Source organism: Macaca thibetana, chromosome 14, assembly GCF_024542745.1.
Source record: "Macaca thibetana thibetana isolate TM-01 chromosome 14, ASM2454274v1, whole genome shotgun sequence".
Taxonomy (NCBI): domain Eukaryota; kingdom Metazoa; phylum Chordata; class Mammalia; order Primates; family Cercopithecidae; genus Macaca; species Macaca thibetana.
The window spans coordinates 42,554,122-42,567,526 of NC_065591.1; the positions used below are offsets into that span (position 1 = coordinate 42,554,122).

General features: G+C 38.6%; 1 long non-coding RNA gene across 1 annotated transcript in view; it reads right to left on the reverse strand.

Annotated features, from left to right (window-relative positions):
• Nucleotides 1–4,906: 4,906 nt before the first annotated feature.
• Nucleotides 4,907–13,405, reverse strand: part of LOC126934722 (uncharacterized) — an 81,403-nt gene continuing 72,904 nt past the window's right edge. Inside the window, exon 4 of the long non-coding RNA XR_007719090.1 lies at nucleotides 4,907–5,044. This is a non-coding gene — a long non-coding RNA (uncharacterized LOC126934722). The remainder of the gene's footprint in view (nucleotides 5,045–13,405) is intronic.

Genomic DNA, 13,405 nt, shown 5'->3' on the forward strand with positions numbered 1-13,405 from the left:
ACGTCTTATAAAAGATTGTTTAAAAATAAAACCATTCACCGTTCTATTCATTGTCTTGTCAGTGTAAATAATATATGCATTACTGCATGAGCATTGTTTGTATACCTACATATATACAAATTTAAGAGCAATCTGAATTGCTTAATGTTATAAAATGTCCCATAGTTTCTATGTACAATGGATGTACATAGTGTGCTAGATTGTGAGTAATTACAAATTGGAACACAAAGAGAAGCAAAAAAGTAATGAACACTCAGCATTATTGTTAAGACATAATTATGTATGTAAGTATTGTTTGCATTCAGACTATCTTAGAGAACAAATTTGACAGTTTAATTAATCTGTCTTTTCTCTTAAGCATTTCTGCCTGTCAAATCATCTTTGCCCTCTAAAACAATGTGTTATTAACATCAGCAGTGGCAAAAGCCATGTATCTTCACTGTACACATGCCATCATCTTTTATTCCAAGAGCATATACAGAAAAGTATTTCCCTGGGACATAGACAGGATTATATACAACAGTTCTGACACATAAACACTTCTTGCCCTAATCTAAGAATATCTGTATATTTTAACTTTGTATTAGAATTCTGCCAAAATAATACTCTCTTTTGTTTGTGTCTGTCTCTCACACTGCAGGCCTTCTAGAATTCCTAAACCCTACCAACATAATGCCTGTGGCACTTTCAATTATTTAGGCAACTATTCTCACAGATTATCTAAATACTGTCAGGAGGGTATAAAATTCTCATTGGAAAATAGCTACCTAAAGTGAGTCATTAGAACTAAGAACTGTAATAATTTAGACGCTAATGTTAATGTGGCTTCATTTGAACAAAAGCTGGTGAGACTTACATTTGGGTTAAAGCTTCAAGAAGGATGGAGTCAGTTATCAAGACTTTTGTACAACAAAGAAACTATTGTTAATTAGTGTTATGACATGGTTTCTGTGTTAACCAAGCAAAACTGTACCTTCAATGGGATTACAAAGTACCAATAACTCATTAATTATTGCTCACCAGCTTACTTTCACTACTCTGAAAACATGTAGCTCTAAGTAGTCAGGTACATAGAATGTGCATCTGTCTCCTTTTTGCATTGAAGATGTGTCACACTAATCAAACATGGAAGATGTGTCACACTATTCAATCCAGGTACACCTTCCTGATAAACATTATGGATCCTCTCTATTCTTCCCAGACCCACATTCTAGGTACCCCAAATTAGATGACCTTGAAAGAACTTTAGATGAAATTCGTTTGCCATTGTTTTTGTAGATAAAGATGAACAAGCTGTTAATGAGGTAGTAGTGTGAATAAAGGAGATTGTTAAGTTCATTTGTTACATCTTAAAAATATCTGCAAAAAAAATGTACAAGTCTAGGTGTTCTGAAGTCACCACAGTAAAAATAAAGGACAACAATAAAGCACCAAGGGCTTTACTCTCTGGCAGGAGGTTACAGTTTATCTGGGAGGCATGTATTCCGTTAACAAGCCTATTCTAAAACTCCTTTTCAGAAAGTTTGCTTACATCAAAATTATTGAGATAACACATGCTCCTATTTCAAGTAAGATGGAGTAAATGCATCCCACTCTATCTTTCATACTTATTGCAACTATAAAATGTGCACAGAATGCATGATGCAGCCATTTGAAAACTGTGAAAAGCAAGCAATAGTTGGCAGACTCAGGAAGAAGATGAGTATTTGAAGTACTGCTATATCACAGGTGAGTTTACTTGTGTGTGTCGGGGGTGGGTGGCGGTGTGTGTGTTTCCATTTGGTATAATACCCAATCTCCCCAGGCTTGGAATCCCAGCCTGGATTCAATATAACCTTAAACTTGGAACTGCAAAGGGATGTGGATAGAGAGAGCTCCACAAGGAACCTTCTGATTCTGGCTCTAGGAGCTGGAAATGGGTTTCATAATGCAATGCTCAGGGGTGGAGGATAGGGAATCCCTTGTGTATTTGTTTGTTTCTCTATTTTCTCATGTATCAGTTCTCAGGCAATCCTGAAATAATGGGGCTCACAGGACTAAATCTCTGAGAAAAGAGAAACTCTTCTAATTAGAGGATCTGTGGTGCCAAGAGGGTGAGACAAGCTCCTATTTCCTTTTGTTCTCTGTCTTCCTGTTGCTTGGTCTTGAATGAGGGTATATTCATGGGAAGTGTGAAGCTAAAGGAAGATAAATAAAACCTGGCTTTCTGGCCAGAGGACAGATAACAGAGCCTAGAGAGATCACAGAGAGGAATGAGCTCAGAAAAGCAACCTCATAAAGTAGTAAGCTGTGCATTCACAGATCTGACACTAAATAGCACATCAGACATTAAAAGCTAAACTAAAGAATAGATAAGTGTCAAAGTCCCATCTAGCCATTTACTGGTGCACACATGGAACACGTCGTTGGAGTAGCACTACAAATGCTTTGAAAACGTAACTGAAACCAAAACTCACAAAAAGCAGGTTAAAATGTATGACCTGAATACAACTGGGTAAATTGCATGCTAAAACAAAAATACCAAGCCAGGCACAGTGGCTCATGGATATAATACTAGCATTTTGAGAGACTGAGGAAGGAGGATCCCTTGAGCCCAGGAGCTTGAGAACAGCCTGGGTAACATAGAGAGATCCCATTTCTATGAAAAATTAAAAAAAAAAAATACAAATCACAAAAAAACAAGTTTCATATGATGTTTAAAATTTCCAAGAAACAAGCCAAGATCACTTACAATACCCACAGCCAGGAAAATCACAACTCACATGAAAATGGTAACTGACAGAAACCAATGACTAGGTGATACCAATGTTAGAATTATCAGAAAAAAGACTTCAAAGTTGCTTTAGAAAAATGCTCTAAGAATTAAGGATTTCAAGGGCCAAGTGCAGTGGCTCATGCCCATAATTCCAGCACTTTGGGAGGCTGAGGGAGGCATATCACTTGAGGTGAGGAGTTTGAGACCAGCCTGGTCAACATGATGAAACCCCATCTCTACTTAAAATACAAAAATTAGCCAGGCCTGGTGGTGCAAGCCGGTAGTCCCAAATACTCGGGAGGCTGAGGCAGAAGAATCGCGTGAACCCCGGAGGCGGAGGTGCAGTGAGCCAAGATCGCACCACTGCACTCCAGCCTGGGTGTTAGAGTGAGATTCCATCTCTAAATAAATAAATAAATAAATAAATAAATGGAATTAAGGATTTGAAATCCTTGAAATAAATGGATACGTTAAAAATATCAGGAATAAATTTCCTTACTCCTTATACGAAAATTAATTCAAGATGGATTAGAGACTTAAATGTTAGACCTAATACCATAAAAATCCTAGAGGAAAACCTAGGTAGTACCATTCAGGACATAGGCATGGGCAAAGACTTCATGTCTAAAACACCAAAAGCAACGGCAGCAAAAGCCAAAATTGACAAATGGGATCTCATTAAACTAAAGAGCTTCTGCACAGCAAAAGAAACTACCATCAGAGTGAACAGGCAACCTACAGAATGGGAGAAAATTTTTGCAATCTACTCATCTGACAAAGGGCTCATATCCAGAACCTACAAAGAACTCAAACAAATTTACAAGAAAAAAACAAACAACCCCATCAAAAAGTGGGCAAAGGATATGAACAGACATTTCTCAAAAGAAGACATTCATACAGCCAACAGACACATGAAAAAATGCTCATCATCACTGGCCATCAGAGAAATGCAAATCAAAACCACAATGAGATACCATCTCACACCAGTTAGAATGGCGATCATTCAAAAGTCAGGAAACAACAGGTGCTGAAGAGGATGTGGAGAAATAGGAACACTTTTACACTGTTGGTGGGATTGTAAACTAGTTCAACCATTATGGAAAACAGTATGGCGATTCCTCAAGGATCTAGAACTAGATGTACCATATGACCCAGCCATCCCATTACTGGGTATATACCCAAAGGATTCTAAATCATGCTGCTATAAAGACACATGCACACGTATGTTTATTGCGGCACTATTCACAATAGCAAAGACTTGGAATCAACCCAAATGTCCATCAGTGACAGACTGGATTAAGAAAATGTGGCACATATACACCATGGAATACTATGCAGCCATCAAAAAGGATGAGTTTGTGTCCTTTGTAGGGACATGGATGCAGCTGGAAACCATCATTCTTAGCAAACTATCACAAGAACAGAAAACCAAACACCGCATGTTCTCACTCATAGGTGGGAACTGAACAATGAGATCACTTGGACTCGGGAAGGGGAACATCACACACCGGGGCCTATCATGGGGAGGGATTGCATTAGGAGTTACACCTGATGTAAATGACGAGTTGATGGGTGCTGACGAGTTGATGGGTGCAGCACAACAACATGGCACAAGTATACATATGTAACAAACCTGCACGTTATGCACATGTACCCTAGAACTTAAAGTATAATAATAATAAATAAATTTAAAAAAAAAGAAATAAATGAAAATTTTAAAACAGTAAATACAATAACTGAGATGTAAAACCTCACTGAATGGCCTTGAAGGCAGAATGCAGATTTCAGAGCAAGAAACCTATGAGCTTGAAGACAGATGAATAGAAATTATCCAGTCTGAACAACAGAGAGAAAAAATAAAGTGAGGGAAAAAAAGAGATTCAGGAACTTGCGAGATAGTAACACAAGTTTTAACATGCAGTGAGGTCTCAGAATGAGAAAAGAAAATACGATGTGCAAAAAATTTTTCTTTTAAATAATGTGTGAATATTTTCTAAGTTTGGCAGGAAACAAGAAAATTTTTAAAAAGCTCAGCAACCCCAAACAAGAGAAATCAAAAGAATCTATATACAGACACATCACAAACTTCTAAAACCTAAAGAGAAAAAATAATGTTTAAAGTAGCCAAAGAAAATTGACACAGTACCTCTATAGCAGTGATTCTCAACGGGTGTGATTTTGTCTTCTGAAACAACCCAGGGACAACTGGCACAGTCTAGGGATATGTTTTACTGTGACGGCCGGGGATAGGTGCTACTGACATCTAGTGGGCAGAAGCAATGAAGTTTCCTGCAATGTACAAGAAAGCCTCCCATGAGAATTTCTGGCCCCAAGTATCAGTGCTGCTAAGGCTGAAAAACCCCGCTTGTAGGAAAATAACTATTCAAATGACTGAGAATTTCTCATCAGAGATCGTAGAAACCAGAGTGAAGTGGAAAAACATTTTTTAAGCACTGAAATAAAAAAGCTGTCAGTCCAGAATTCTTCATCCAGTGAAAACATCCATCAACAATGAAGATGAAATAAAAACATTGCTAAATGAAAGAAAATGAAGAATTTGTTGCCAACAGACATGCCGTAAAATTGTATAAAAATGTATGTCAAATGTAGTAATAATAAATTAAATGAAATATTAAAGGTGTTCAAATAACCTAAAGGAACACAGAAAGGGGAAACAGACAAATGATGAACAGACAAAACTAAAAAAAAAACTTAATAGAGTAAGAGAAGCCAGCCTCATCCTGGCACACCTGTAGTCCTATACAGAGGAGGCTGAGGCAGGAGAATTGCTTATACCCAGGAATTCAAGGTTACGATGAGCTAGGATTGTGCTACTGCACTCCAGTCTGGGCAACAGAGCAAGACCCTGTCTCTAAAATAAAATAAAAAGAAAATAAAGTTAAATAAAATATTGTTTAAGGAAAGAAGCCGGTCTTAAAGATTAGATAATAGATGGTTTCATTTATATAATTTTTTTTTGCAATAACAAAACTATAGTGCTAGAGAACCCCTCAGTCATTATCAGAAGTTAAAATTGGAAGGAGGGTGTATGTGGAAAGGTATTGCAAAAGGAAATTTGGAGAGGCGATGAAATTTTTCTGTATTTCAATTGTGGTGTTGGCTACTCGGATCTATATATGTGTTAAAAGCCATAGAACTGAGAGGAGGTGTCAGCCGGGCTTCCTAGGTCGAGTAGGGACTCAGAAAGCTGTGAAACTCACTCATTTCCTGCATCAGGACTTACTTCAGTCCTGGATGAATAATATTGAAGATATATGCTTAAAATATACCTAACACCAGGATTTGTGCATGTGTTTTCTTCCCCAAGAAAGCTATAAACAGTGAAAATTTTACTGTAAGTTTCCCTGTATCCTCTCTCCCTTCCCCCACCCCCAAAACTAAAGTAAAAGAAATGTTAACTGCCTGTTTTTCTGTGACCAGCCGACCTTATCTATGCTCCCAATTCCAATTCCTTGTAAACATACTTTGTAAAGTCTTGTAAGATACTGTCTCCTTTGCCATGCCCCTGCAAGGTCATAAAGTAGATAAAACCTAAGTTGCAATTCTGGTTTTCCTCAAAATCTAAGACATGTCACAAAATAATTTGCTGCCTTTGTTTCTCGCTCTGGTAACATCTTCCCAACACACGTAAAGAGTTTAAAAGGCAATCACCCAAAACCAACAGTGGCTACCCGTTCAGGACCCCTTCCACACTGTGGAAGCTTTGTACTTTCACTCTGTTCAATAAAGCCTACAACTTTTTCTTGCTCTCTGCCCATGTCTCTATCACTCCTCGTGGTCAGCTGCCACACCAATTCTTTGGCGTGGCTAGGCAAGAACCTTAGGCGTTACAGAACTATACACAAAAAAGAGTCAATTTCATTATAACATAGTCTATGAAAATAAAAATCTTTAAAGAGAATATATTCTTTGTAGGTAGCAGAGTATTGAAAGCACGATTTTAGACTAAGGATTTTTTTTCCAAATCGGTAAATCAGTTCACAAACAACAAAAGAGATAACCATTGCAAATGCCTCCAGGGCTTAAATATTTTTCCAACTCTTAATATTAACAATAATATAATACAATAATGATAACACCAAAAATTGAAATCATATTCAGATACGAAGGCAAGCATTTTTGTACCTTTCTCATATATTTACATGTGGGTTGGATTTACACATTATATAAAAAATTCGAGTATTTTTGTATATTTATTGGCCTCTTCAAATTGAAAACTTTTTAAAGCACTATTGTCAAGTGAGAGAACAATATGGCAGAATAAAGAAACCATCATGTGGGCATTCAAATTCTTTCTTCCCAGCTTTATTGAGGTGTAACTGGCAAAATAAAAGTATTTACGTAAGGTGTATAAGATGTATTATGTGATTGTTGGAAACACATATATATGTGTGCGTGTATACATATATATATATAGTGAAATGATTACCACAGTTAAGCTAATTAGCACATCCCTCATCTTTCACAGTTACATTCATTTATTTATTTGGTGGTAAAAATACTTAAGATCTAATCTCTTAGCAAACTCTTTGAAGCTGTAATTCAACTCTCAAGAATTCTTCATATGAGAATAATTTACAGAAGTATAACAAAAAAAGTAAAAGTATTTCATTCGCTAATCACTTATAATAGTAGAATTGTAAATACATAACAGGAAGGAAGGAGAAGAAGAACAAAGAAAGAAAAAAGCAGAAAAGAAAGAATGAATGAAGAATATTAGGTAAGGCATGGTGGCTCACACCTGTGATCCCAGCACTTTGGGAGGCCGAGGCGGGCAGATCACGATGTCAAGAGATCGAGACCATCCTGGCCAACATGGTGAAACCCCATCTCTACTGAAAATACAAAATTAGCCAGGCATGGTGGCAGGCGCCTGTAGTTCAAGCTACTCAGGATGCTGAGGCAGGAGAATCACTTGAACCAGGAAGGCAGAGGTTGTAGTGAGCTGAGATCGCGCCACTGCACTCCAGCCTGGTGACAGAGCAAGACTCCATCTTAAAAAGGAAGGAAAACCAGAAAGTCAAATATACGTTCAATAAAGGAATTTGCTAAACTATATCAAAAAATACAATATAACATAAGCATGAATAATTATGTAGTCTTTCAAGATACAGTAGAGATGCTTATAATATGGCTTCAAATTTAGAAATATGATTTCAAAATCAGAAATGGTGTGGAAATAATGACTGCAACTATCAAATGCATAGGCATGTGGATTAGAAATCAATTTTCATCTGTGAGTGAAAATTAATGTCATTAGGATGGCAAAGTTATGAAAGGGTTTCTCTCTGTTTTGCAGTAGTCTTCAATTTGCTATATTTCTTTCCTCATTCATAAAAGAAAGTACTTCAATTTAGAATATATATAGGTAAATAATTTATAAACCTGCACACAGGAGGTTATTCTCTACTAAGATAATTATGATCACTATAGCAGTTTACCTTTAAATAAATCTTTAACAAAGAGTGTCTTAGAAGACCCACAGACAAGACAGAAATTTTTAGTGAAAAGGTAAATAGATTTAAATAATGCAATTTATTATATACAAAATTGACTTAAAGAAATATTTGCCCATGATAATATATATGTGATAGCACATCTGACAGCAAAATAAAGCCATGAAATATTAAGTAGCCTAAATGAATGAATGGATAAAACACAATTTTAGCTACTTTTATTCAAGCTCTATCTCAACATACTATAAATTAAGAAAAAGAATGAAGAAAATTCATTCCCAGAGCTTTGTGAAGAGTGTCTTATACATGTGAAAGCGATAACTGATACACAACGATGAGTCAAACTTTGTGAAATAAAAAGACTAAAATCCAGAACGGAAAAGACTGCAATTAAATATATGCATACATTCATGAATAAAGAATCTGAGAACCCAGTATTCTGTCTAAATGTCCAGTTACACTCAGTTATTATGTCCTCTCTCTCTCTCTCTCTATTAGTCCTGTAGCTGATAAAACTGTTTATCTTTATGACTCTAGTTATTATGCTTTTGTAATTTGTATTCCCAGAGCTTGTACTTGTCAGGCAAACCAATAAATCATAAAGCTTTAAGAGCCATTTTAGGTCTAAAATAGAAGCAGCCCTAGTCTAGCATGTGATTCTATACTAACTGGTGAGACGTCTGAGCTTGGGTCACTTTAGGTCACTAGTCCAGAGACCCATTAGGTCGGAAGCTATAGCTAAATGGGGCCAAGTATTGTCCAGTTGTGTTAGTGATGACCCCCCACAAAAGAAAGGAAATGAATAATTACTGAGCAGCCATTGTGACCTTTCCATCTTTCATATCAATTTTCCTGAACAACCACTCTCTGAGGTAGGTATTATAATCCTTTGTATTTTATTTATTTATTTTTTTATAAGGAAATTGACAATCAGTTTCTTACATTTTCCAGATTTACTTGCTCCTGAGGGAATAAAACTGGCTCTCTCCCTCCTAATCGTTTCACTTTCATCTCACTCTCTCTATATATTTTTGGTTTTTGTTCTTCTGATGCATATCAAAACACTCACAGATATCAACAACTAAAACCATTTTTTAAAATAAAATAAAAGAATACTTATGAATACCAGAATGAAATACCAGAGTTTCTAACTGGGCAAAACCAAAAAGGCAGCCTCACATGAACGCTTTGGTAGAGGAAGATGAAGTACAGATAGCAGGAGCCATAGGATAGAGGTTTCAACATATTCTTTCTGTAGAAAAACCATATTCCAACTGTGAAACATACTCGTGTTTGGAGATAGAAGGCAAAATAAAAGGCATAAACCATACTTAGAGTCAAAGAGAATCATTTCTGTCCCTGTATATCCTTTTATTCTTGGCAGTTGCATAGAGCAGCTGAATGAACAGTATGTTCCAGCTGCACACAATGGAGACATCCACGGCAGGTGCAGCACAGGTATGTCATTTCTTATTTGTTAATTATTAAACAAACATATAAAGAAAGATTGCAGCAGTAGTTTGAAATAAACTGATGATCAAAATATTTTAATAATTTATTTTCTTCCCAATTTACTCTTTGGTAAATAGTGTTTTTGTTTTTAGTGCAGGTCAGTAAAATAGCATAACTAAATTATGCTCTTTTATATCTGATTAACTAAAATCATAACAATCAAATGACTCTTCAGCCCACCCAGCTTAAGTCTCTCACTTTATAGTTGGCAAAAAGTGAGACCTAGTGGGGTGGATGTGAGAAGGAAGTTACGGAGTAAAACCTTTGCCAAGGTCTAACCAAAGGCACAGAGTACTTGCATGATTAGTAGCTTTGGACTTGGCCAGGTGCCTTGGGTTAGTCAGTGTAAAAAGGCAAATAAAACGATGTGCTAGATCTGAATGTAGGCACTGAAAACCCTTGAAAGTCTCCACCTGTAGTCTTTTGCTTCTGCAATTACCATGATAATAACCTTCCCCACTGGCCGCTGGTCCAAAAGAGTATTAGAGACATAAGAGGACTACCTTTAGGTCAGATGCTTGAATCGAAGCCTCCCAGCTGAACCTAATCTAGATCAGAAAGCCATTCGCTTCACCCCACCATCCCACCCCTGCATAGCTGATCTGCAGAAACCATGAGTGAGCTCCTCTGAGATCAACAGAGCTGCCCCAACTGACTTGCATGTTTATAAAGATAAATCAATTTTGTTTTAAACCAATGTGTCTTGTGGTGGTTTGTTATCAACACCATTTGAGTAATAGCAAACTGAGACACATGAATATTGCTTGCCCCAACAGGAAAATCACATGTACACACACACACATACACACACACAAAAAAAAAAAATAAAGTTGTGAGAATAAAAATTGAGTCACTTACGCAAAATCCTAGCAAAACGTAATCAGGGCCAGAAAAGAGAGACTTTCATGCATCTATGATAAATGCAATGACAAAGACTCACTGTAAACCACAACCTTGCAGAAGGACCACCTGAACTTTAAACAAAGAACACTTCTAGGAGGACTTCTGCCCAACAACTTCCTATTCAACCTTGGACCAATGCCACCTTTGTTGTCTATCCTTGCAGCTAAGAATAATTATTTCAAAACAACCTATGTTTTGTATAGCTTTCCTTATTTTGCCTTTAAAAACCCTAACTTTTCTTTGCTTTTCTGGGTATACCCATTGTCAGGCCTCTGAGCCCAAGACCAAGCCAAGCCATCGCATCCCCTGTGACTTGCACGTATAGGCCCAGATGGCCTGCAGTAACTGAAGAATCACAAAAGAGGTGCAAATGCCCTGCCTCGCCTTAACTGATGACATTCCACCACAAAAGAAGTGAAAATGGCCAGTTCTTGCGTTAAGCGATGATATTATCTTGTGAAATTCCTTTTCCTGGCTCATCCTGGCTCAAAAACCTCCCCCACTGAGCACCTTGTGACCACCCCCCCCCACTCCTGCCCGCCAGAGAACAAGCCCCCTTTGATTGTAATTTTCCTTTACCTACCCAAATCCTATAAAAAGATAAAAATCCTTATCTCCCTTTGCTGACTCTCTTTTCAGACTCAGCCCGCCTGCACCCAGGTGAAATAAAGAGCCATGTTGCTCACACAAAGCCCGTTTGGTGGTCTCTTCACACGGACGCGCATGACATTTTGGTGCCATGACTCGGATCAGGGGACCTCCCTTAGGAGATCAATCCCCTGTCCTCCTGCTCTTTGCTCCGTGAGAAAGATCCACCTATGACCTCCAGTCCTCAGACCACCCAGCCCAAGGAACATCTCATCAATTTTAAATCAGGAAAGGGCCTCTTTTTTACTCTCTTCTCCAACCTCTATCACTATCCCTCAATCTCCTTCTCCTTTCAATCTTGGCGCCACTCTTCAATCTCTCTCTTCTCTTAATTTCAATTCCTTTCATTTTTTAGTAGAGACAAAGGAGACACGTTTTATCTGTGGACCCAAAACGCCGGCGCTGGTCAACGGACTGGGGAAGGCAGCCTTCCCTTGGTGTTTAATCATTGCAGGGATGCCTCTCTGATTACTCACCCACGTCTCAGAGGTGTCTGACCACGCTACAGGGACGCCTGCCTTGGTCCTTCACCTTTAGCGGCAAGCTGCACCTTTCTGAGGGAGGGGCAAGCACCCCGATCCCTTCTCTCCCTGTCTCTACCCCTTCTCTGCTTTTCTGAGGGAGGGGCAAGCACCCCGACCCCTTCTCTCCCTGTCTCTACCCCTTCTCTGCTTTTCTGAGGGAGGGGCAAGCACCCCGACCCCTTCTCTCCCTGTCTCTACCCCATCTGTGCTGTTCTGGGGGAGAGGCAAGAACCCTAACCTCTTATTTTTGCCTCCCCTCTTATTTTTGCACCCCAATCTCTTTTTTGCACCCCAATACCTTATCTCTGCTCCCTGACCCTGCTTTTCTGGAGGGCAAGAACCCCCAAACTCCTTCTCTCTGTGTCTCTACTCTCTGTTTTCTCTGGGCTTGCCTCCTTCACCATGGGCAACCTTCCACCCTCCATTCTTCCTTCTTCTCTGTAGCCTGTGTTCTCAAGAACTTAGAACCTCTTCAACTCACACCTGATCTAAAACCTAAATGCCTTATTTTCTTCTACAATGCCGCTTAACCCCAATACAAACTCAACAGTAGTTCCAAATAGCCAGAAAAGGGCACTTTCGATTTTCCATCCTACAAGATCTAAATAATTCTTGTCGTAAAATAGGCAAACGGTCTGAGGTGCCTGACTTCCAGGCATTCTTTTACACATGGGTCCCTCCCTAGTCTCTGTTCCCAATGCAACTCGTCCCAAATCTTCCTTCTTTCCCTCCCGCCTGTCCCCTCAGTTCCAACCGCAAGCGTTGCTGAGTCTTTCTAATCTTCCTTTTCTACAGACCCATTCCACCTCTCCCCTCCTCGCAAGGCCGAGCTAGGTCCCACTTTTTCCTCAGTCTCTGCTCCCCCACCCTATAATCCTTTTATCACCTCCCCTCCTCACATCCGGTATGGCTTACAGTTTCTGGCTTACAGTTTCCTTCAGCAACTAGCCATCCCCCACCTGTCCAGCGATTTCCTCTTAAAAAAGTGGCTAGAGCTAAAGGCATAGTCAAGGTTAATGTTCCTTTTTCTTTATCCGACCTCTCCCAAATCAGTTAGCGTTTAGGCTCTTTTTCATCAAATATGAAAAACCCAGCCCAGTTCATGGCCCATTTAGCAGCAACCCTGAGACACTTTTCAGCCCTAGACCCTGAAAGGTCAGAAGGCCATCTTATTCTCAATATGCATTTCGTTTTATTACCCAATCTGCTCCTGATGTTAAATAAAACCCCAAAAATTAAATTCTGGCCATGGGGTGCCTAGACATTTGGTCATGCAAAACACATCCATGTAAAGAATTGTTCTCAAATGTTCATATGAGATTTATTTAGTAAAATCTTGTGAATGAAAATACAAAGTGTTCTTTATTCACCCAATTTAACATCATAAAATGATTTAAACGAGGAACGAACTGTTGTTACGAGAGATAATGGATTAGTTGCGGTAAAATTATAGAGGCAGAAAGCAGATTGGTGGTTACTAGCCTGAGGAACATGGAGGGATCAGTTGCAAAGGGGTGATTTCAAGTGATGGAAATGTTGTATATCTTGATTGTGGTAGCGGTTGTACAACTATGAATATTCGTCAA